Below are 23,724 nucleotides of genomic sequence, written 5' to 3'. Positions count from 1 at the left end.
CATGTTTCCTTCAAATTTAAAAAAAAACACCCTTTTGTTTTGACTTTTTGCATATTTTTCATTCTTTGGCCAAACGAGACAAATTTTATATCTAAATCAATTTGATTGTTTTTAGGATTGTGGTGGTAGGTGCAAACAGTCAGCACGTGGCTCCGGAGTGTGACCCCCTTCACGGACGACGCTACCGCCGGCACTTGGAGGGGGAATCGACCACATCGGGCCGACACGAAGGGAATCTTGTGGTGGTTAGGCCCAGACCTTGTTCTGAAGTGTTCCTACGGGTTGACCTATCACAACCAAGTGGAGAAGTCCATTGGTCAAAGCCCATCCGATGAAAGTCAAAGGCCTAGATCTTCGGGTCAACGGGGCCAGGGTTAGGCCGGCCGGTGGCCTTATGGTGGGATGTTTAAAAAGGCATTGCGCAGCTCCGGAGTGTGACCCCCTTCACGGCCGGCACTGCCGCCAGCACTAGGGGGACAACCACGTCGGGTCGACCCGGTTAGGCCGGTCGGTGGCCTTCGGGCGTAGCAATGCCACCAAAACTTGCATTATGTCTTAATATATGTATACAAGTTTGATGGAGGGTTGAAATAACCAACGGAGCAATGGGCAGCGCAATTCCTTCACAAACCGGTCACGTTCTCTCCCAATAGTTAGATACTACCTCGGAGATGGTGCAGTTTACAAGCGGCCTCCGGTCAGGCTTTTGTGAAACACGCTCACACTTCTACCACACCCTACAAGGGCCATATGACGACACCGTTCCATCTCCTGAGGATTTCCGACATCGTATGATTTTTTGTGGATTTTAATGGCTAGATCTGGCATGCCACCGAGGTACATTCAGCCTTCGGTGGTGGGTCCTGTTGGGGATCGTTGCAGAATTTTAAAATTTTCTACGCGTCACCAAGATCCATCTATGGAGTTTACTAGCAACGAGAAGGAAGGACTGCATCTACATACCCTTGTAGATCGCGAGCGGAAGCGTTCAAGTGAACGGGGTTGATGGAGTCGTACTCGTCGTGATCCAAATCACCGATGACCGAGCGCCGAACGGACGGCACCTCCGCGTTCAACACACGTACGGAGCAGCGACGTCTCCTCCTTCTTGATCTAGCAAGGGGGAAGGAGAGGTTGATGGAGATCCAGCAGCACGACGGCGTGGTGGTGGAAGTAGCGGGGATCCCGGCAGGGCTTCGCCAAGCGCAAGCGGGAGGGAGAGGTGTCACGGGAGGGAGAGGGAGGCGCCAGGGGCTGTGGTGCGGCTGCCCTCCCCCCACTATTTATAAGGGCCCGGGGGGGCGCCGGCCCCCTGGAGATCCCATCTGAGGGGGGGCGGTGGCCAAGGGGGTGGCTTGCCTCCCAAGCCAAGTGGGGCGCCCCCCCACCCCCAGGATTTCCAACCCTAGGCGCAGGGGAGGCCCAAGGGGGGCGCACCAGCCCACCAGTGGCTGGTTCCCCTCCCCACTTCAGCCCATGGGGCCCTCCGGGATAGGTGGCCCCACCCAGTGGACCCCCGGGACCGTTCCGGTGGTCCCGGTACAATACCGATAACCCCCAAAACTTTCCCGGTGGCCGAAACTGGACTTCCTATATATAATTCTTCACCTCCGGACCATTCCGGAACTCCTCGTGACGTCCGGGATCTCATCCGGGACTCCGAACAACTTTCGGGTTTCCGCATACTAATATCTCTACAACCCTAGCGTCACCGAACCTTAAGTGTGTAGACCCTACGGGTTCGGGAGACATGCAGACATGACCGAGACGACTCTCCGGTCAATAACCAACAGTGGGATCTGGATACCCATGTTGGCTCCCACATGTTCCACGATGATATTATTGGATGAACCACGATGTCGAGGATTCAATCAATCCCGTATACAATTCCCTTTGTCAATCGGTACGTTACTTGCCCGAGATTCGATCGTCGGTATCCCAATACCTCGTTCAATCTCGTTACCAGCAAGTCACTTTACTCGTACCGTAATGCATGATCCCGTGACCAACCACTTGGTCACATTGAGCTCATTATGATGATGCATTACCGAGTGGGCCCAGAGATACCTTTCCGTCATACGAAGTGACAAATCCCAGTCTCGATCCGTGTCAACCCAACAGACACTTTCAGAGATACCCGTAGTGCACCTTTATAGTCACCCAGTTACGTTGTGACGTTTGGTACACCCAAAGCACTCCTACGGCATCCGGGAGTTGCACGATCTCATGGTCTAAGGAAATGATACTTGACATTGGAAAAGCTCTAGCAAACGAACTACACGATCTTTTGTGCTATTCTTAGGATTGGGTCTTGTCCATCACATCATTCTCCTAATGATGTGATCCCGTTATCAATGACATCCAATGTCCATAGTCAGGAAACCATGACTATCTGTTGATCAACGAGCTAGTCAACTAGAGGCTTACTAGGGACACGTTGTGGTCTATGTATTCACACATGTATTACGATTTCCGGATAACACAATTATAGCATGAACAATAGACAATTATCATGAACAAAGAAATATATTAATAACCATTTTATTATTGCCTCTAGGGCATATTTCCAACAGTCTCCCACTTGCACTAGAGTCAATAATCTAGTTACATTGTGATGAATCGAACACCCATAGAGTTCTGGTGTTGATCATGTTTTGCTCTAGGGAGAGGTTTAGTCAACGGATCTGCTACATTCAGGTCTGTATGTACTTTACAAATATCTATGTCTCCATTTTGAACACTTTCACGAATGGAGTTGAAGCGACGCTTGATATGTCTGGTCTTCCTGTGAAACCTGGGCTCCTTGGCAAGGGCAATAACTCCAATGTTGTCACAGAAGAGAGTCGTCGGGCCCGACGCATTGGGAATCACCCCTAGGTCGGTAATGAACTCCTTCATCCAGATTGCTTCTTGCGCTGCCTCTGAGGCCGCCATGTACTCCGCTTCACATGTAGATCCCGCCACGACGCTTTGCTTGCAACTGCACCAGCTTACTGCCCCCCATTCAAAATATACACGTATCCGGTTTGTGACTTAGAGTCATCCAGATCTGTGTTGAAGCTAGCGTCGACGTAACCCTTTACGACGAGCTCTTCGTCACCTCCATATACGAGAAACATATCCTTAGTCCTCTTCAGGTACTTCAGGATATTCTTGACCGTTGTCCAGTGTTCCATGCCGGGATTACTTTGGTACCTTCCTACCAAACTTACGGCAAGGTTTACATCATGTCTGGTACACAGCATGGCATACATAATAGACCCTATGGCCGAGGCATAGGGGATGACACTCATTTTTCTCTATCTTCTGCCGTGGTCGAGCATTGAGCCGTGCTCAATTGCACACCCTGCAATACAGGCAAGAACCCCTTCTTGGACTGATCCATATTGAACTTCTTCAATATCTTGTCAAGGTACGTACTCTGTGAAAGACCAATGAGGCGTCTTGATCTATCTCTATAGATCTTGATGCCTAATATATAAGCAGCTTCTCCAAGGTCCTTCATTGAAAAACACTTATTCAAATAGGCCTTTATACTTTCCAAGAATTCTATATCAATTCCCATCAATAGTATGTCATCCACATATAATATGAGAAATGCTACAGAGCTCCCACTCACTTTCTTGTAAACATAGGCTTCTCCATAAGTCTGTGTAAACCCAGATGCTTTGATCATCTCATCAAATCGAATGTTCCAACTCCGAGATGCTTGCACCAGCCCATAGATGGAGCGCTGGAGCTTGCATACCTTGTTAGCATTCTTAGGATCGACAAAACCTTCCGGTTGCATCATATACAATTCTTCCTTAAGAAAACCGTTAAGGAATGCCGTTTTGACGTCCATTTGCCATATCTCATAATCATAGAATGCGGCAATTGCTAACATGACTCGGACGGACTTCAGCTTCGCTACGGGTGAGAAAGTCTCATCGTAGTCAACCCCTTGAACTTGTCGATAACCCTTAGCGACAAGTCGAACCTTATAGATGGTCACATTACCATCCGCGTCTGTCTTCTTCTTAAAGATCCATTTATTTTCTATGGCTCGCCGATCATCGGGCAAGTCAGTCAAAGTCCATACTTCGTTTTCATACATGGATCCTATCTCAGATTGCATGGCTTCAAGCCATTTGTTGGAATCCGGGCCCGCCATTGCTTCTTCATAGTTCGAAGGTTCACCGTTGTCCAACAACATGATTTCCAGGACAGGGTTGCCGTACCACTCTGGTGTGGAACGTGTCCTTGTGGACCTACGAAGTTCAGTAGTAACTTGATCCGAAGCTTCATGATCATCATCATTAACTTCCTCCCCAGTCGGTGTAGGCACCACAGGAACATCTTCCCGCGCTGCGCTACTTTCCGGTTCGGAAGGGGTGACTATCACCTCATCAAGTTCCACTTTCCTCCCACTCACTTCTTTCGAGAGAAACTCTTTCTCCAGAAAGGACCCGTTTTTGGCAACAAAGATTTTGCCTTCGGTTCTGAGGTAGAAGGTATACCCAATGGTTTCCTTAGGGTATCCTATGAAGACGCATTTTTCCGACTTGGGTTCGAGCTTTTCAGGTTGAAGTTTCTTGACATAAGCATCGCATCCCCAAACTTTTAGAAACGACAGCTTAGGTTTCTTCCCAAACCATAATTCATACGGTGTCGTCTCAACGGATTTCGACGGAGCCCTATTTCAAGTGAATGCGGCAGTCTCTAAAGCATAGCCCCAAAATGAGAGCGGTAGATCGGTAAGAGACATCATAGATCACATCATATCCAATAGAGTGCGATTACGACGTTCGGACACACCATTTCGCTGAGGTGTTCCAGACGGCGTGAGTTGTGAAACTATTCCACATTTCCTTAAGTGTGTGCCAAATTCGTGACTTAAATATTCCCCTCCACGATCTGATCGTAGGAACTTTATTTTCCTGTAACGTTGATTCTCAACCTCACTCTGAAATTCCTTGAACTTTTCAAAGGTTTCAGACTTGTGTTTCATTAGGTAGACATACCCATATCTACTCAAGTCATCAGTGAGAGTGAGAACATAACAATAGCCTCCGCGAGCCTCAACACTCATTGGACCGCACACATCAGTATGTATGATTTCTAATAAGTTGGTTGCTCGCTCCATTGTTCCGGAGAACGGAGTCTTGGTCATTTTTCCCATGAGGCATGGTTCGCATGTGTAAAATGATTCATAATCGAGAGACTCTAAAAGTCCATCAGCATGGAGCTTCTTCATGCGCTTGACACCAATGTGACCAAGGCGGCAGTGCCACAAGTATGTGGGACTATCGTTATCAACTTTACATCTTTTGGTATTCACACTATGAATCTGTGTAACATCACGTTCGAGATTCATTAAGAATAAACCATTAACCAGCGGGGCATGACCATAAACATATCTCTCATATAAATAGAACAACCATTATTCTCGGATTTAAATGAGTAGCCATCTCGAATTTAATGAGATCCTGATACAATGTTCATGCTCAAAGCTGGCACTAAATAACAATTATTGAGGTTTAAAACTAATCCCGTAGGTAAATGTAGAGGTAGCGTGCCGACGGCGATCACATCGACCTTGGAACCGTTCCCGACGCGCATCGTCACCTCGTCCTTCGCCAGTCTCCGCTTATTCCGTAGCTCCTGTTTTGAGTTACAAATATGAGCAACCGCACCGGTAGCAAATACCCAGGAGCTACTATGAGTACTAGTAAGGTACACATAAATTACATGTATATCACATATACCTTTGGTGTTGCCGGCCTTCTTGTCTGCTAGGTATTTGGGGCAGTTCCGCTTCCAGTGACCACTTCCCTTGCAATAAAGGCACTCAGTCTCAGGCTTGGGTCCATTCTTTGACTTCTTCCCGGCAACTGGCTTACCGGGCGCGGCAACTCCCTTGCCGTCCTTCTTGAAGTTCTTCTTACCCTTGCCTTTCTTGAACTTAGTGGTTTTATTCACCATCAACACTTAATGTTCCTTTTTGATCTCCATCTCCGCTGATTTCAGCACTGAATATACCTCAGGAATGGTCTTTTCCATCCCCTGCATATTGAAGTTCATCACAAAGCTCTTGTAGCTCGGTGGAAGCGACTGAAGGATTCTGTCAATAACCGCGTCATCCGGGAGATTAACTCCCAGCTGAGACAAGCGGTTGTGTAACCCAGACATTTTGAGTATGTGCTCACTGACAGAACTATTTTCCTCCATTTTACAACTGAAGAACTTGTCAGAGACTTCATATCTCTCGACTCGGGCATGAGCTTGGAAAACCATTTTCAGCTCTTCGAACATCTCATATGCTCCGTGTTTCTCAAAACGCTTTTGGAGCCCCGGTTCTAAGCTGTAAAGCATGCCGCACTAAACGAGGGAGTAATCATCAGCACGTGATTGCCAAGCGTTCATAACGTCTTGGTTCTCTGGGATGGGTGCTTCACCTAGCGGTGCTTCTAGGACATAATCTTTCTTGGCAGCTATGAGGATGATCCTCAGGTTCCGGACCCAGTCCGTATAGTTGTTGCCATCATCTTTCAGCTTGGTTTTCTCTAGGAACGCGTTGAAGTTGAGGGCAACGTGGGCCATTTGATCTACAAGACATATTGTAAAGATTTTAGACTAAGTTCATGATAATTAAGTTCATCTAATCAAATTATTCAATGAACTCCCACTCAGATAGACATCCCTCCAGTCATCTAAGTGAAACATGATCCGAGTTAACTAGGCCGTGTCCGATCATCACGTGAGACGGACTAGTCAAGATCGGTGAACATCTTCATGTTGATCGTATGTTCTATACGACTCATGCTCGACCTTTCAGTCTTCCGTGTTCCGAGGCCATGTCTGTACATGCTAGGCTCGTCAAGTCAACCTAAGTGTATTGCATGTGTTCCGAGGCCATGTCTGTACACGCTAGGCTCGTCAACACCCGTTGTATGCGAACGTTAGAATCTATCACACCCGATCATCACGTGGTGCTTCGAAACAACGAACCTTCGCAACGGTGCACAGTTAGGGGGAACACTTTCTTGAAATTATTATAAGGGATCATCTTACTTACTACCGTCGTTCTAAGCAAATAAGATGTAAAACATGATAAACATCACATGCAATCAAATAGTGACATGATATGGCCAATATCATTTTGCTCCTTTGATCTCCATCTTCAGGGCGCCATGATCATCTTCGTCACCGGCATGACACCATGATCTCCATCATCATGATCTCCATCATCGTGTCTTCATGAAGTTGTCACGCCAATGATTACTTCTACTTCTATGGCTAACGTGTTTAGCAATAAAGTAAAGTAATTTACATGGCGTTATTCAATGACACGCAGGTCATACCAAAAATAAAGAAAATTCCTATGGCTCCTGCCGGTTGTCATACTCATCGACATGCAAGTCGTGATTCCTATTACAAGAACATGATCAATCTCATACATCACATATATCTCATTCATCACATCCTTTTGGCCATATCACATCACAAGGCATATGCTGCAAAAACAAGTTAGACGTCCTCTAATTGTTGTTGCAAGTTTTTTACGTGGCTTCTATAGGTTTCTAGCAAGAACGTTTCTTACCTACGTAAAACCACAACGTGATATGCCAATTTCTATTTACCCTTCACAAGGACCCTTTTCATCGAATCCGTTCCGACTAAAGTGGGAGAGACAGACACCCGCTAGCCACCTTATGCAACTAGTGCATGTCAGTCGGTGGAACCTGTCTCACGTAAGCGTACGTGTAAGGTCGGTCCGGGCCGCTTCATCCTACAATACCGCCGAAACAAGATAAGACTAGTAGTGGCAAGAAAAATTGACAACATCTACGCCCACAACTACTTTGTGTTCTACTCGTGCATAGTAACTACGCATAGGCCTGGCTCATGATGCCACTTTTGGGGATCGTTGCAGAATTTTAAAATTTTCTACGCATCACCAAGATCCATCTATGGAGTTTACTAGCAACGAGAAGGAAGGAGTGCATCTACATACCCTTGTAGATCGCGAGCGGAAGCGTTCAAGTGAACGGGGTTGATGGAGTCGTACTCGTCGTGATCCAAATCACCGATGACCGAGCGCCGAACGGACGGCACCTCCGCGTTCAACACACGTATGGAGCAGCGACGTCTCCTCCTTCTTGATCCAGCAAGGGGGAAGGAGAGGTTGATGGAGATCCAGCAGCACGACGGCATGGTGGTGGAAGTAGCGGGGATCCCGGCAGGGCTTCGCTAAGCGCAAGCGGGAGGGAGAGGTGTCACGGGAGGGAGAGGGAGGCGCCAGGGGCTGTGGTGCGGCTGCCCTCCCCCCCCCACTATTTATAGGGGCCCTGGGGGGCGCCGGCCCCCTGGAGATCCCATCTGAGGGGGGTGGCTTGCCCCCCAAGCCAAGTGGGGCGGCCCCCCACCCGCAGGGTTTCCAACCCTAGGCGCAGGGGAGGCCCAGGGGGGCGCACCAGCCCACCAGTGGCTGGTTCCCCTCCCCACTTTAGCGCATGGGCCCCTCCGGGATAGGTGGCCCCACCCACCCGGTGGACCCCCGGGACCCTTCCGGTGGTCCCGGTACAATACCGATAACCCCCGAAACTTTCCCGGTGGCCGAAACTGGACTTCCGATATATAATTCTTCACCTCCGGACCATTCCGGAACTCCTCGTGACGTCCGGGATCTCATCCGGGACTCCGAACAACATCGGGTTTCCGCATAGTAATATGTCTACAACCCTAGCGTCACCGAACCTTAAGTGTGTAGACCCTACGGGTTCGGGAGACATGCAGACATGACCGAGACGACTCTCCGGTCAATAACCAACAGCGGGATCTGGATACCCATGTTGGCTCCCACATGTTCCACGATGATCTCATCGGATGAACCACGATGTCGAGGATTCAATCAATCCCGTATACAATTCCCTTTGTCAATCGGTACGTTACTTGCCCGAGATTCGATCGTCGGTATCCCAATACCTCGTTCAATCTCGTTACCGGCAAGTCACTTTACTCGTACCGTAATGCATGATCCCCTGACCAACCACTTGGTCACCTTGAGCTCATTATCATGATGCATTACCGAGTGGGCCCAGAGATACCTCTCCGTCATACGGAGTGACAAATCCCAGCCTCGATCCGTGTCAACCCAACAGACACTTTCAGAGATACCCGTAGTGCACCTTTATAGTCACCCAGTTACGTTGTGACGTTTGGTACACCCAAAGCACTCCTACGGCATCCGGGAGTTGCACGATCTCATGGTCTAAGGAAATGATACTTGACATTGGAAAAGCTCTAGCAAACGAACTACACGATCTTTTGTGCTATGCTTAGGATTGGGTCTTGTCCATCACATCATTCTCCTAATGATGTGATCCCGTTATCAATGACATCCAATGTCCATAGTCAGGAAACCATGACTATCTGTTGATCAACGAGCTAGTCAACTAGAGGCTTACTAGGGACACGTTGTGGTCTATGTATTCACACATGTATTACAATTTCCGGATAACACAATTATAGCATGAACAATAGACAATTATCATGAACAAAGAAATATAATAATAACCATTTTATTATTGCCTCTAGGGCATATTTCCAACATGTCCTGCCCCTCCTTTGGTTGCCCTAGGCCTACACATAGTACAAAGACATCAAATATGATTTTACAAACCACTTCTGGAGATCATTTCAGGTGGTCGCCGTGGAGATCTGCAATTTCTCGCATTGAAACCCTATGGATGCAATAAATGTCTCAAATAATGTAGGCGGCCCAGAAAAATGCCATGTCCTACCACATGTCATGCAATGGCCCCCTTTGTGAGCACGAGAAGTTTCAAGGTCAAAGGAGCAACGAGCAACACACTTCCTTCACAAACCGGACAAGTTCTCTCTTGTTAGCCAGATACTACCTCGGAGATAGTGTAGTTTACAAGCGGCCTTCGTTAGGTTTCTACGAAACGCGCTCAAACTTTTATCATGCCCTACAAGGTCCATATGACGACACTATGCCAGGTCCCGAGGATTTCCGGCACCGTATGACTTCTGTGGATTTTAACGGCTAGATCCGGCATGCCGCTGAGGTACATTCGCCCTTCGATGGTGGTTCCGGCCCCTCCTTTGGTTGAACTAGGCCTAAACATACCACAAAGACATCATATATATATATATATACATATATATATATATATATATATATATATATGACTTTACAAACCACTTCTGGACATCATTTCAGGTGGTCGCCGAGGAGATCTGTAATTTCCCGCATTGAAACCCTATGGATGCAATAAATGTCTCAAATATTGCAGGCGACCCAGAAAAATGTCATGTGCTGCCACATGTCATGCAATGGCCCCCTTTGTGAGCACGAGAATTTTCGAGATCAAAGGAGCAATGGGCAACACACTTCCTTCACAAACCGGACAAGTTCTCTCTCGATAGCCAGGTACTACCTCGGAGATGGTGTAGTTTACAAGCGGCCTCTGGTCAGGTTTCTGCGAAACACGCTCAAATTTTTCCCTTGAAGAGGAAAGGGTGATGCAGCAAAGTAGAGATAATTATTTCCCTCAGTTTGAGAACCAAGGTATCAATCTAGTAGGAGGAACAAGCAAGTCTTCATTAGATGCACCTGCACAAACAATCAAACACTTGCACCCAACGCGATAAAGGGGTTGTCAATCCCTTCACGGTTACTTGCAAAGATGAGATCTAATAGAGATATATATAAAAGATAACTAAAAGGTAAAATAAAGTAAATATGAATACATTGCAGCAAGGTATTTTTGGGTTTTTGGTTTTATAGATCTGAAAATATATGATGGAAAATAGACCCAGGGGCCATAGGTTTCACTAGAGGCTTCTCTTGAAAGGAAACATACGGTGGGTGAACAAATTACTGTTGAGCAATTGATAAAAAAGCGCATAGTTATGACGATATCCAAGGCAATGATCATGAATATAGGCATCACGTCTGTGACAGGTAAACCGAAACAATTCTGCATCTACTACTATTACTCCACACATCGACTACTATCCAGCATGCATCTAGTTTATTAAATTAACAAGAACGGGGTAACACCTTAAGCAAGATGACATGATGTAGAGGGATAAACTCAAGCAATATGTTATAAACCCACTGCTCTTATAACTCAGGGCATGAGTTCAGGAGCAACCTTCTATTGTCCCAACATGTGTCGTCCCCACTGCTCTTATAACTCATCAAGGGAATACGAGATAAACAAACTTAAAGAGCACGGGAATGAACATACTTGAGGGCCTTTGCTAGAAAAGAGAGAATTTAACGCTGCAAGCAGGAAGGTTGTTCTGAGTTTTCTAGTTTATCACTAGATTTTGGTTTTCATGGATACTTTTTGGTTCTCATCTCGACTCAGAATTAATGCTCGGCGAACTTATTTAGGCGGGAACTCGTATGTGCCGCTCGCTGCGGCGGATTGACGGAAAACACATAGGGTGAGTCTGACTGGGTCGGACCATTAGTGAGTGTATGTTAGCACGGAACAATGAAAAATCCCCATAAACTAGTGCACACGCGAGTGATCAAACACAAACCCTCTCAATAGTATCATAGGAGGCTAGCCACGGTGCTCCTGAGCCTTACGGACTAATGGGGAGCATGCACATTTAAGAACTAAAGGAAGTGGCAGATTCGAACATTTTCTTAAATTTCAAACGTGAACATTTATTTTGGGAAAAGATGCATTTTCTTGAAATGCAATATTTTCCAAATTTGTGAAGATTTTTTCTAAAAATCTCATACATTATTTGAATATATGAGCAAAGAGAACATATTTTTAATATCTGAACAAAATTGGAAACACGATCAATTTTTGGAATCTATGAACATTTTTTGAAAACGAGAACAATTTTTCAAAACTCTATTAAGTTTTCGAAAATGAGAACATTTATTCGAATTAGCGATCATTTTTATGGAAAACATGAACATATTTTCAAATCTTAAACATTATTATGCAATCACGAACTTTTTGCGAAATGTTTCGAAGAAAATAGAAGCAGAAAAAATGGAAAACGATAAAGAAAAAACAAAGAAGAAAAGCAGAAAAATCAGTAAAGAAACAAACAGGAAAAATCGTGTAAAAAACCGGAGAATCTTCCAGAACGTTCCTAAAGTGGAGGCCTGTGTTAGCGTCATAAGTGGGCTGGCTCACTCCGTTCGCGCCTGTGCGAATTTGATGCATCGTGCGTCATATAGCGAATTCTATAATACCTTTTTGGGGCAAGGGAACCTCCCAGCAAAGCCCAAGCTCGTAACTAGTCAGCTGCAGCGACAAATAGGCCCATCCACACTCAAAAGGAAAAAAGAAAACCTGGATTCTCCTGGGCCGCGGAAAGCCAGCTAAATACCGGGGCAGTTAAGGACTTCCAGCGATGGAAAGCCAGGCACGCGACTCCGTCTCGGTTTCTACCTGATCCTGCTATAAAGAGGCGCAGGGACGGCTCCGCCACAGACTACCCACAATGGGGTAACGTAGGTAGTAATATCACACATATCTAGGTTAAATAGATGACGTGGCATGCAATAAATGAAGAAAGAGATGGAAATGGTAACATAGCTAGTTACTACTAGTATGAGTAACATCACACATATCAAGGCAAGATGTGTCTATAACCTAATAAATGAAGTGCTCTATGTTACCACATATATGTTACTCCCACTATAGAGGTAGTAACATAGACTAGTAAAATGGGCATGTTATTAGTCTATGTTACTATCCATTGTGGCTAGTCACAATCGTGCTAGATTCGTTTGTCTGCTCTGAGACCGCTCCAGAAAAAGGTTACTCCAGTTTACTCTCTTTTTTTTTGTTGAGGATCTACTCCAGTTTACTCTGAGAAGAAGGGCTGAATAGCGTCAAAAAGAAAAAGGAAAACAAACAAGGGAAGAGGGGCTGGATTACTCCATCGATTCCGATGGGCACCACTGCCAGCCGCTCGTCGCCGGCGGTCAAGATTACGCGCCTCGTCATGATCCCTGTCGCCAAGTACTCCAAGATGACGACAGTCGACACGATCGACTTTCACGGTAACGTGTGGCACGTCAACGTGTACCCTATAAACAACATAGTGGCCGTCGTGGTCACCTGCGTCGACAAGCAAGACCCATGCTCGGCCTCGGCCACCAACGTCTCTATTGAAATCTTGGACGAGACTGGCGAGCACACCATGTTCCACAGAGAGTACGAATTCATGATGGTCAACACGAGGGTGATGGAGGCGTCCTCTTGCGTCAACGGCGATGGCGCCTTCACCGTCCGGTGGACACTATCGGTCGACGTGAAGCAGCAGTCAACCAGGTGGCGACTTGGAAACTTGTCCACTTCCAAGGTCAGGCCCGTGGACTTGGAGCCCGCCATGGTCGGGTCCTGCACTTTCACGATCAGCAGCTTCTCCAAGCTTAAGGCGACGCTGCGGAGCTTCGAGTGCGCCTACTCCAAACCCTTCAGCATAGGCGGGATAGCATGGTTCCTCAAGCTCTACCCCAATGGGTACCAGCGCGACGAGGAACGCGTGTCCCTGTCGCTAGTCCGTGAACGTTACAACCAACCGGCAACGACGGCCCAGTTCAACTTTGAGTTTGAGGGGATCGCCAATTATGAGTCTAGTAAGATAACACACATTTTCAATCGTGCCAACTACGAAGTCGAATATAAGCTGCCGCCGCTCAGCACTTCTGCCAAACATGACCCTCTCATCATCCAATGTTGTCTCGCCGTTATAGGGATGGAGACGCCGAGCTTGCTTTCTTCCATGGCTTAGCTTTCGACCGCCACCTCAAGAAAGTTTGAACTCCTTCGTTGAGTGACATGCATGCTTGAATTTTTTTTCTTTTTTTTCGCGTGTGAGCTTGAGTATTTGTTTAATGCGTACGTATTAGGTTTTTATGCTTGTGTTGGGATCCACCCAAGGATTTTGACCTATCCTATTCTAAAAATAAAGGAGGCGGACTGCTATTTGTATACATTTACTCTTGGAAGAATCTACTCCTATGTAGCAATGTGTGTGCACCGATGTCTTCTAATTCTATGCTACTACCTCCCTCGATGAGTATTGAAAATGATAAGGTGCGAACGTCAGATTTTTAAAAGTTGTATGCAAACGACTGCTGGACCGCGGGATATTATCACGAATCTTGGAGCAGGGTACACATCCACGTCACCACACAAAGTCGTTCGATGTTCAACGATCAGTCCATCCATCGCGGACACCACCTCCCCCTTCACTTCTCTAGTTCTCTGTCTTCTTTTCCCCACTCCTCTGCCTTTTTCCTCCACTTCTCTACGAAACTCACCTACGCGATCAGATCCCTGTCGAGATGCTACACGCATGGTCAAGGAAGACGACGAGGAGTCATCGGCGGGAGGTCCTGTTCACCGGGAGCGATAGCGGAGTACATAACTGAGCGATCACTCTCGTCTAAAAAAAAGAAAAACTGAGCGATCGTCCACACAATGCTCCAGTTGGGCTGACCCATTAAGAGGCCCACGCAGGGGTTCCCTGGGGCGGTTTTGGGAACCTTCTAGAGGGTTCCAAACTGGTTTTCCCGGTTTTAGGAACCTTCTAAAAGGTTCTTGGTGTTTTTTCCTATCTTTATTGGTTTTTAGATATTTTTCTTGTTTTGTATTTTTCTCTTCTTTCTCTTTATTGTTTTTCGTTTCATTTGTCCTCTTAACCTCTCCTTTTTTAGAAAAACGCAAATTCAAAAAAAGTACAAAATCTGAAAAAAAATTGAAATTTCAAAAAATATTGGCTTTTTAGAAAAAATGTCGTATTTTTCTGATTTATTAATTCGCAATTTTTTAAAGTTCATGACCAGTTTTTTGAACGCATGAACTATAAATGTTCTGTGTGTATTTAAAAAAATGTTTAGTGTGTAATTGAAATTTTCTCACCGTATATTAAAAAATATTATTGTATATAAATAAAATGTTCATCATATATTAAATAATATTTATAGTGTATTAAGTTACAAAAATTCACCATATTTGCCAAAATTTTAGCATGTAATTAAATTTGTTCGCAGTAAATTAAAAAAAGTCCGTTCGGTGTATAAACAAAATGTTCAACGTATATCAAATAATTTTCAGTGTGTATTCTGAAAAAATGTTCAACATTTAAAAAAATTGTTAACCATATTGAAATTTTCATGAACATATGTGGCCCAGCCCAAAACGCAAGAACCGATGCACGATGGTGGTCACACTACCCAGATCCTCCGATCGGCCACGTTAAAATCCATGTAGACAGTGGATTGTCTCCTGATGGGAGTAGTGGAGCTGTTGCACGATGGTTTGCAGAGATGAATACGGTTAGTCCCTCGGGTCTTCAGTTATTGTTCTACCCGATGTTAATAATCCAATGGTTTCGGGGGCCATAGCATGTCACGAGGCCTTGACACTTGCGGCTGAACTATCTTTGGATCGTTTGGTAATTGCTTGCGACTGCAAATCAGTCTTGGACGATATCCAAAAGGGGTTGGGAGCCCCCATATAGCTATTGTGAAAGAGATAAATATGAGAGGAGTCTAAGCTGTGATTTTATGTTCGAAGGTCGAGCTTTGAATTAGGAGGCGCACAATCTTGCAAAAAAAATTGTATCGATTTCTCAAGGTCTTCATACAGATGGTTTTGGGTACCACCCGAGAAAAACGGTTACCGGACGGATACCGAGCTTCTCGCTACCCCACGAGAAAGACGTACGTGAAAAATTAACAACCCAGCAAGAGTTGATCTCACGACCTGTTTGCTTAGCGCATGCATACAGGAGGTACCACTAAGCTACTATCACTTTTGTGCTGAATATCAGTTCAAGTCATATCTATAACTAGTTTAAGAGAATTTGAATTCAAGATTCAATTATAAATTTCATCCGAAATATGTTCGTTATTTCGTGGTAACTGCAGTAACTGAGAATCTCGCCTCCCCAGGAGAAAATTCGACCATTGGGAATCCAAAACCTTCCTCCTACGTGGCTTATATCCTCCCATGACCCTCTTTGTATCCCGCTGAACATTGTTCAGTTTTAATAAAGTGTGGGACTCAAAACAAAAAAATCCTTTTACTCAAAGAAAAAAACTACCCAGAAAAAAACCCTACCCGGATACGGGTCGGATTCAGACCAGAAAAAGAAAATCGCCGCTGAAGTTCCTGCTCGATCAATGCCTCTATTTAGTCGCAAGCCCGCCCCGCTGATCGAGTACGATAGATGGCTAGGATGGATGGCTTCCACCGCCGGCGGCTGCACGCGGGCGAGGACCGCCTCGGTGCCCTCCCCGACGATCTCCTCCTTGATATCCTGCGCCGCCTCGACACACGCACCGCGCTCGGCGCCGCGGCGCTCTCCAGGCGCTGGGCCGGCCTGGAGAGCGCTATCACCGGTGCTTCCGCCTCCGCGACGACGCTAGGAATTCGAAAATCAGCTCGACCATGTCTGACAGGTGGCATCTAGAGGCTATCGCGCCCGGTACGAGCGCCGCGCCATGCGATCCATGGTCCGCTCTGTCAGCAGCCAGGGCGTCGATAGCGATGATGGACTTGGCGAGAAGCACGAAACAGACGAATCAAGTAACGGGCCGACGGACCGGCCCATTCGTGCGCGCAAGCCTTCCCAGTGGCTTGCAGGCCCAGACTGGACCCGCTGAAGCGGGGTGTAACGTTCGACAGTTTAAATACCGCTAGCGCTTAGAGAGAGAACAGGAAGGAGGACGGCGGCTTCGGCCTGGCTTGAGAGAGAGCTTGTAATTTGAATTCGTTGTGAGGGTGGTTGGGTGGACAGCTAAAACTAATAGAAACCTAGATCTCGCCATGATTGTAGCCGGAACCTTACATCTGATACTCAGAGCTTGTTGATCCTGGAGATCCCAAATCACATCCACGCCACGCGTTTCAAACTTCAGCAGAGGAGTGCCGCCATGGACAAGCTGTCGTCTGAGGGGCGGCAGATCCAGGAGCTGCTGCGAGCGGACTTCGCCGAGGTTTTGGACCAGAGGTTCAAGGCACAAGGCGACGAGATCATCAAGTCCGTCGGCAAGATGCTCAAGGAGACGACCATCGCGCTCGACGGCCTCATCACGACGCGAATCGATGGGGCCAGATTGGAGTTCAACCTCGACGTCGAGCAGATCCGCGCGGAGCTCGAGCACTGCGGCAAGGACGAGACCGCGGGCAAACTTCCTATATATAATTCTTCACCTCCGGACCATTCCGTAACTCCTCGTGACGTCTGGGATCTCATCCGGGACTCCGAACAACTTTTGGGTTTCCGCATACTCATATCTCTACAACTCTAGCGTCACCGAACCTTAAGTGTGTAGACCCTACGGGTTCGGGAGACATGCAGACATGACCGAGACGCCTCTCCGGTCAATAACCAATAGCGGGATCTGGATACCATGTTGGCTCCCACATGTTCCACGATGATCTCATCGGATGAACCACAATGTCGAGGATTCAATCAATCCCGTATACAATTCCCTTTGTCAATCGGTATGTTACTTGCCCGAGATTCGATCGTCGGTATCCCAATACCTTGTTCAATCTCGTTACCGGCAAGTCACTTTACTCGTACCGTAATGCATGATCCCGTGACTAACTCCGTAGTCACATAGAGCTCATTATGATGATGCATTACCGAGTGGGCCCAGAGATACCTCTCCGTCACACGGAGTGACAAATCCCAGTCTCGATCCGTGCCAAACCCAACAGACACTTTCAGAGATACCCGTAGTATACCTTTATAGTCACCCAGTTACGTTGTGACGTTTGGTGCACCCAAAGTACTCCTACGGCATCCGGGAGTTGCACGATCTCATGGTCTAAGGAAAAGATACTTGACATTGGAAAAGCTCTAGCAAACGAAACTACACGATCTTTCATGCTATGCTTAGGATTGGGTCTTGTCCATCACATCATTCTCCTAATGATGTGATCCCGTTATCAACGACATCCAATGTCCATAGTCAGGAAACCATGACTATCGGTTGATCAACGAGCTAGTCAACTAGAGGCTTAATAGGGACACGTTGTGGTCTATGTATTCACACATGTATTACGATTTCCGGATAACATAATTATAGCATGAACAATAGACAATTATCATGAACAAAGAAATATAATAATAACCATTTATTATTGCCTCTAGGGCATATTTCCAACAGTCTCCCACTTGCACTAGAGTCAATAATCTAGTTACATTGTGATGAATCGAACACCCATTGCGTCCTGGTGTTGATCATGTCTTGCCCTAGGGAGAGGTTTAGTCAACGGATTTGCTACATTCAGGTCCGTATATACTGTACAAATATCTATGTCTCCATTTTGAACACTTTCACGAATGGAGTTGAAGCGTCGCTTGATATGCCTGGTCTCCCTGTGAAACCTGGGCTCCTTCGCAAGGGCAATAGCTCCAGTGTTGTCACAGAAGAGAGTCATCGGGCCCGACGCATTGGGAATCACCCCTAGGTCGGTAATGAACTCCTTCATCCAGACTGCTTCCTGTGCTGCCTCCGAGGCTGCCATGTACTCCGCTTCACATGTAGATCCCGCCACGACGCTTGGTTGCAACTGCACCAGCTTACTGCTCCTCCATTCAAAATATACACGTATCCGGTTTGTGACTTCGAGTCATCCAGATCTGTGTCGAAGCTAGCGTCGATGTAACCCTTTACGACGAGCTCTTCGTCACCTCCATAGACGAGAAACATATCCTTAGTCCTCTTCAGGTACTTCAGGATATTCTTGACCGCTGTCCAGTGTTCCATGTCGGGATTACTTTGGTACCTTCCTACCAAACTTACGGCAAGGTTTACATCAGGTCTGGTACATAGCATGGCATACATAATAGACCCTATGGCCGAGGCATAGGGGATGACACTCATCTTTTCTATATCTTCTGCCGTGGTCGGGCATTAAGTCGTGCTCAATTGCACACCTTGCAATACAGGCAAGACCCCCTTCTTGGACTGATCCATATTGAACTTCTTCAATATCTTGTCAAGGTATGTACTCTGTGAAAGACCAATGAGGCGTCTCGATCTATCTCTATAGATCTTGATGCCTAATATATAACTAGCTTCTCCAAGGTCCTTCATTGAAAAACACTTATTCAAATAGGCCTTAATACTTTCCAAGAATTCTATATCATTTCCCATCAATAGTATGTCATCCACATATAATTTGAGAAATGCTACAGAGCTCCCACTCACTTTCTTGTAAACACAGGCTTCTTTATAAGTCTGTGTAAACCCAAACGCTTTGATCATCTCATCAAAGCGAATGTTCCAACTCCGATATGCTTGCACCAGCCCATAGATTGAGCACTGGAGCTTCCATACTTTGTTAGCATTCTTAGGATCGACAAAACCTTCCGGCTGCATCATATACAACTCTTCCTTAAGGAAGCCGTTAAGGAATGCCGTTTTGACGTCCATCTGCCATATCTCATAATCATAGTATGCGGCAATTGCTAACATGATTCGGACGGACTTCAGCTTTGCTACGGGTGAGAAAGTCTCATCGTAGTCAACCCCTTGAACTTGTTGATAACCCTTAGCGACAAGTTGAGCTTTGTAGATGGTCACATTACCATCCGCGTTTGTCTTCTTCTTAAAGATCCACTTATTTTCTATGGCTCGCCGATCATCGGGCAAGTCAGTCAAAGTCCATACTTCGTTTTCATACATGGATCCTATCTCGGATTTCATGGCTCCTAGCCATTTGTCGGAATCCGGGCCCGCCATCGCTTCTTCATAGTTCGAAGGTTCACCGTTGTCTAACAACATGATTTCCAGGACAGGGTTGCCGTACCACTCTGGTGCGGAACGTGTCCTTGTGGACCTACGAAGTTCAGTAGTAACTTGATCCGAAGCTTCATGATCATCATCATTAACTTCCTCCCCAGTTGGTGTAGGCACCACAGGAACATCTTCCCGCGCTGCGCTACTTTCCGGTTCGGAAGGGGTGACTATCACCTCATCAAGTTCCACTTTCCTCCCACTCAATTCTTTCGAGAGAAACTCCTTCTCCAGAAAGGACCCGTTCTTGGCAACGAAGATCTTGCCTTCGGATCTGAGGTAGAAGGTATACCCAATAGTTTCCTTAGGGTATCCTATGAAGACGCATTTCTCCGACTTGGGTTCGAGCTTTTCAGGTTGAATTTTCTTGACATAAGCATCGCATCCCCAAACTTTTAGAAACGACAGCTTAGGTTTCTTCCCAAACCATAATTCATACGGTGTCGTCTCAACGGATTTCAACGGAGCCCTATTTAAAGTGAATACGGCAGTCTCTAAAGCATAGCCCCAAAATGAGAGCGGTAAATCGGTAAGAGACATCATAGATCGCACCATATCCAATAGAGTGCGATTACGACGTTCGGACACACCATTTCTCTGAGGTGTTCCAGGCGGCGTGAGTTGTGAAACTATTCCACATTTCCTTAAGTGTGTACCAAACTCGTGACTTAAATATTCTCCACCAGGATCTGATCGTAAGAATTTTATTTTCCTGTCACGTTGATTCTCAACCTCACTCTGAAATGCCTTGAACTTTTCAAAGGTTTCAGACTTGTGTTTCATTAGGTAGACATACCCATATCTACTTAAATCATCAGTGAGAGTGAGAACATAACGATATCCTCCGCGAGCCTCAACACTCATTGGACCGCACACATCGGTATGTATGATTTCCAATAAGTTGGTTGCTCGCTCCATTGTTCCGGAGAACGGAGTCTTGGTCATCTTACCCATGAGGCATGGTTCGCACGTGTCAAATGATTAGTAATCAAGAGACTCCAAAAGACCATCTGCATGGAGCTTCTTCATGCGCTTGACACCAATGTGACCAAGGCAGCAGTGCCACAAGTATGTGGGACTATCGTTATCAACTTTACATCTTTTGGTATTCACACTATGAATATGTGTAACATCACGTTCGAGATTCATCAAGAATAAACCATTGACCAGCGGGGCATGACCATAAAACATATCTCTCAAATAAATAGAACAACCATTATTCTCGGATTTAAATGAGTAGCCATCTCGAATTAAACGAGATCCAGATACAATGTTCATGCTCAAAGCTGGCACTAAATAACAATTATTGAGGTTTAAAACTAATCCCGTAGGTAGATGTAGAGGTAGCGTGCCGACGGCGATCACATCGACCTTGGAACCATTCCCGACGCGCATCGTCACCTCGTCCTTCGCCAGTCTCCGTTTATTCCGTAGTTCCTGTTTTGAGTTACAAATATGAGCAACCGCACCGGTATCAAATACCCAGGAGCTACTACGAGTACTGGTAAGGTACACATCAATTACATGTATATCACATATACCTTTGGTGTTGCCGGCCTTCTTGTCCGCTAAGTATTTGGGGCAGTTCCGCTTCCAGTGACCACTTCCCTTGCAATAAAAGCACTCAGTCTCAGGCTTGGGTCCATTCTTCGACTTCTTCCCAGTAACTGGCTTACCGGGCGCGGCAACTCCCTTGCCGTCCTTCTTGAAGTTCTTCTTACCCTTGCCCTTCTTGAACTTAGTGGTTTTATTCACCATCAACACTTGATGTTCTTTTCTGATCTCCACCTCCGCTGATTTCAGCATTGAATATACCTCAGGAATGGTCTTTTCCATCCCTTGCATATTGAAGTTCATCGCAAAGCTCTTGTAGCTTGGTGGAAGCGACTGAAGGATTCTGTCAATGACCGCGTCATCCAGGAGTTTAACTCCCAGCTGAGACAAGCGGTTGTGCAACCCAGACATTCTGAGTATGTGCTCACTAACAGAACTATTTTCCTCCATTTTACAGCTGAAGAACTTGTCGGAGACTTCATATCTCTCGACCCGGGCATGAGCTTGGAAAACCATTTTCAGCTCCTCGAACATCTCATATGCTCCATGTTTCTCAAAACGCTTTTGGAGACCCGGTTCTAAGCTGTAAAGCATGTCGCACTGAACGAGGGACTAATCATCAGCACGCTGCTGCCAAGCGTTCATAACGTCTTGGTTCTCTGGGATTGGTGCTTCACCTAGCGGTGCTTCTAGGACATAATCTTTCTTGGCAGCTATGAGGATGATCCTCAGGTTCCGGACCCAGTCCGTATAGTTACTGCCATCATCTTTTAGCTTGGTTTTCTCTAGGAACGCGTTGAAGTTGAGTACAACGTGGGCCATTTGATCTACAAGACATAGTGTAAAGATTTTAGACTAAGTTCATGATAATTAAGTTCATATAATCAAATTATTTAATGAACTCCCACTCAGATAGACATCCCTCTAGTCATCTAAGTGAAACATGATCCGAGTTAACTAGGCCGTGTCCGATCATCACGTGAGACGGACTAGTCAAGATCGGTGAACATCTCCATGTTGATCGTATCTTCTATACGACTCATGCTCGACCTTTCGGTCCTCCGTGTTCCGAGGCCATGTCTGTACATGCTAGGCTCGTCAAGTCAACCTAAGTGTATTGCGTGTGTTCCGAGGCCATGTCTGTACATGCTAGGCTCGTCAACACCCGTTGTATGCGAACGTTAGAATCTATCACACCCGATCATCACGTGGTGCTTCGAAACAACGATCCTTCGCAACGGTGCACAGTTAGGGGGAACACTTTCTTGAAATTATAATAAGGGGTCATCTTACTTACTACCGTCGTTCTTAAGCAAATAAGATGCAAAACATGATAAACATCACATGCAATCAAATAGTGACATGATATGGCCAATATCATTTTGCTCCTTTGATCTCCATCTTTAGTGGCATCATGTGCTAGGCCTATGCGTAGTTACTATGCACGAGTAGAACACAAAGTAGTTGTGGGCATTGATGTTGCCAATTCTTCTTGCCGCTACTAGTCTTATCTTGTTTCGGCGGCATTGTGGGATGAAGCGGCCCGGACCGACCTTACACGTACGCCGCGTTTGGTTCATTAGCTAGCCTTGCTTAGCTGGGGTAGATTTTCCCAGCTGGTGTGAGCAAGAGCTCGTAAGAGCAAACCTGGCTGTTTGGTTGCAATGAGCTGTACGCCGGATAGCAGCACCTGAAGACAATTCGAATAGAAGAGGTGCATCGTGGACCATGACTCATGGATGAGGGAGTTATGTTACGGGTGTACAGGGAAGTGGGGTTGCTGTTTTTGTGCCTGTTGGCTTGCCCGCACGAGCGAGCCGAATTGGCTCTCCTCCGTGAGCAAGGTTTTGACAGCGGTTACAGGCTTAATTGCCATCATAAGCTAGATTTTTCTGTCCATACCAAACACCTGACCTTGCCTAGCGAGGCTAGTTTAGTTCTTGCCTCGGATCCAAACGCAAAGCGACTACGGCGACCGGCAAGGAGGTTGGGAGCGGCCGCGAGTCGACCGCGGGCGATTCCCTTGGCTTCGACAAATTCCACCGGGGGAAGGCGCACCAAGTTTATGTGCCTCCTCCGGTCAGAGGTGCGCGTGATTCCAGTTCTCCCCGTGAAAATTTTTCTCCCCGTGAATTCGCTGCATCCGAGGTCTCTGGCATGTTCCAATCTGCACCCCGTGTCGAATTGCCGCGGTTTGATGGGGCGAATCCGCGGCTGTGGCAATCCCGATATGAGGACTACTTCAAAATTTGGGGAACGCCTGCATCAAGATGGATATCGTTCGCAACTTCACAATTTGATGGAGCTGCAGCTAGATGGTTGGAAGCGGTACAGCGCAGATCGCCCAATTT

The 23,724-nt window shown here is 46.4% G+C and overlaps 1 pseudogene; it reads left to right on the top strand.

Annotated features, from left to right (window-relative positions):
• Nucleotides 1-16,233: 16,233 nt before the first annotated feature.
• Nucleotides 16,234-23,724, top strand: part of LOC109762086 (uncharacterized) — a 40,344-nt pseudogene continuing 32,853 nt past the window's right edge.

Source organism: Aegilops tauschii, chromosome 4, assembly GCF_002575655.3.
Source record: "Aegilops tauschii subsp. strangulata cultivar AL8/78 chromosome 4, Aet v6.0, whole genome shotgun sequence".
NCBI classification, from domain to species: domain Eukaryota; kingdom Viridiplantae; phylum Streptophyta; class Magnoliopsida; order Poales; family Poaceae; genus Aegilops; species Aegilops tauschii.
Note: the sequence above shows the minus strand (reverse complement) of the source record. Positions and strands in the feature narration are given on the sequence as shown.